Below are 3240 nucleotides of genomic sequence, written 5' to 3'. Positions count from 1 at the left end.
TTAATAATAAAGGAAGGAGAAGCCGTAAAAACTCTCGATGGGTCAAACAACTTTCTTCAAATAAGCTCAGAAGCCAAATAACTTATGAATAAGTTCTTTCAGACTTTGCAGGAACACATAATTCCCATAGCATATAAATATTTTTTAGAGCATGCAAAAAGAACACTGCACAATTTATTTTACAAAGGTTGTATGTTATACAATAAATCCTGACAAAGATAACACAAAATCAAACCCACAAAAAAATCGCCTTTTTGAATATGTATACAAAAGTGAAACACTAACAAAATAACAGTGGTATGTGAAAGAAGGATTTTGTTGGAAGAGGGACACCATAAAGTGACACTAAGACTAATGTAGAGAACTAAAGTGGGAAAATAGCTCTAAATGGTCATATTTATCAACAAAAGAAATGAGACATTTTTTCATGAAGATACATAAATCCAAGGAAAGGAAGTTAACCTGGATTTAAATCTAGTCTCCAGAACCTACTAGCTGTTCATTATTGAGCCAGTGACTTAATGTCACTAACTTTCTCTTTCTTGATCATTCAAATGAGAGGATCAGTAAACACCTTGAATGTATTTCACACAAATTGGATCAGATAAAATATATAATGCTTTTTATATAACCCTTGGTATGTAATAAGGGCTCATAAGTGTAAGCAATTTTTATAAGTAATACAACTATCATTAGTCTCAAGAATAAAAATGGTACAACACTGGCACGAAAATCAGCAGACCAATCAGTAAATCAAAAAATAAATAGAACAAGTATTTGAAATTATTCAGTTTATTATAAACATACCAGGAGACGTTATTGAGGCAGAATGAGGATTAGTTTTAAATGATTCTATGATAATATCTAGCTTTTTATTCCATCATCAATTATTGAATAGTTTCTCTCTGTAGGATGTAATGAAGTCTATAGTGCAGACCTGATTCAGAACGAGCAAAACATTTCTAATTTCCTTATCCAAGTTCTTAACGTAGCACCTGAATTATATTTAGGAGTTTGCAAAAGTTCTTACATAAAAAAACTCTTGAATTACAAGATAATGGATAAATAATTTCATGGTTAACTCAAAACACAATTAACACCAAAAACAGGGCCCAGATCAGCAGCACAGATAAAATTAGACTAACAAAATCATTCATGCTCTCTAGTAAAAAGTTTAGATTGTAGGCACTATTTTCTATTTTCTTGCATTTGAGAGGATAATCTATACATCTTTGTGGAGTTTAAGTAGTTCTAGTCTGCCTGAAATCCGAGAACACAGTAGACAATCTAGCTTTTCTACAATGCAGAGCTTTATTTCCATCTCCCCTAACCTCTCTTTTCCTCTACTAGCTCACCCTAAAGTTAATAAGTGTTAGAGCCAGGGTGGTAACCTAGATTCTCTGTCTCTAGATTCTGTACTATGAACTGCTATGATAGACATCTTCGAATGCAAGTCCTACATGTGATACTTATGTTTTCAACATTAAATAGCCTTTTTTACATTTTTTTACAGATACAATCCAAGCAACTCAACATGGCTCACAAAATCTGCATGATATGTTCTTACCTCTCTACATAACCCCACTTTAAAACCCACCCCATGTCAGTGTGTGGCAAAGCTTTGTTTCACCAAACACCCATTATCTTCCCTTGCCTTTTGGCCTCACATATGTTATTTCCCTTCTTTTCCTTACCTAGCTAACTCCTTGAGATAATTTAGAGCTCAAATTCAATGTCACTTCTCCAAGAAATCTCTCCTGGCTCCTCTAAGACTGGGCTGTGTGCCAGGCTAGATCAAGTGTGACCACATCACAGATTGTACAGAATTATAGTGATATGATTTATCCACCCCTCTTTATCTCCTATTCCAGCAACAGGGATCATGTCTCACCACCTGCAGAGGCAGCCTGGGATTAGCAAAGTTCTTAATACATACTAAATGCTTTAAAATATTGGTTGAATTAATAATTAATAAATGAGAAAATAGAAAAAATAAACATTCGCATTATAATTCTAGGCCTCTATCTTTGTTTCTGAGTCCTAGCTTAAATGGGAAAATCTCAAAGATTAAGTACCATAGAGCATATGTTATCTTGGGCTTTACTTTCATCAATGGAAATAAAAGGAAATCAAAAGCATGGTACTACTTATGTTGCCAAGCCTTTCCAAGGAAATGAGAAAAAAAATACAAAAGTCCTGTCTTTAAGCATCAATGTTTTCTTTTGTTTTTATTAAATTTATTGAGGTAACATTGTTTAATACAATCATATAATTTTCAGGTATACATTATTATTCAACATCTGTATATTCTATTGTGTGTTTACCACCCAAACTCCAGTTTCCTTCAGCTACAATATATTTGATCCCCTTTACCCACTTTACCCTCTCCCTACCTCCCTATGTTTGACCCCTTTTACCCCGTCTACCTCCTCCTCTCTCCCCTACCCCACTAGTAACTACTAATCTATAGTCCTCTGGTAACCACTAGTCTATAGTCCACGTCCAGGAGTCTCTGTTTGTTTGTCTTGTTCATTTGTTGCTTTTAGGTTTATATCCCACATATAAGTGATATCATGTGATTTTCAACTTTTTCTGTCTGGCTTATTTTGCTTAGCATGATTATCTCGAGGTCCATCCATGTTGTCGCAAATGGCAGTATTTCATTTCTTCTTATGGCTGAGTGATATTCCATTGTATATATGTACCACAGCTTCTTTAGCCAATCATCTATCATAGGGCACTTGGGTTGCTTCCATATCCTGGCCACTGTGAATAATGCTACTATGAACATTGGTGTGCAAATATCTTTATAGATATGAGTTTTCAAGTCTTTGGGATAAATACCCAGTAGAGGGATTGCTGGATCATATGGTAGATCAATTCTGCTTTTTTGAGGAACCTCCATACTGTTTTCCATAGTGGCCATACCAATTTGCAGTCCCACCAGCAGTGTATGTGGGTCCTGTTTCTCCACATCCTCTCCAACATTTATTATTTGTCCTGTTGATTATAACCATTCTAACAGGTGCGAGATGGTATTTCATTGTGGTATTGATTTGCATTTCCCAAATAGCTAGCGATGTTGAGCATCTTTTCAAATATTTGTTGGGCCATTTGTATGTCCTCTACGGAGAAGTGTCTGTTCAAGTCCTCTGCCCATTTTTTGATTGGATCATTTCTTTTTTTTGTTGTTATTAAGTCGTATGAGTTCTTTGTATATTTTGGATATTAGGCCCTCAT

Source organism: Pteropus vampyrus, unplaced genomic scaffold, assembly GCF_000151845.1.
Source record: "Pteropus vampyrus isolate Shadow unplaced genomic scaffold, Pvam_2.0 Scaffold55, whole genome shotgun sequence".
NCBI lineage: Eukaryota > Metazoa > Chordata > Mammalia > Chiroptera > Pteropodidae > Pteropus > Pteropus vampyrus.
The sequence above is the reverse complement of the archived record's forward strand: the minus strand, read 5'-3'. Positions refer to the sequence as shown.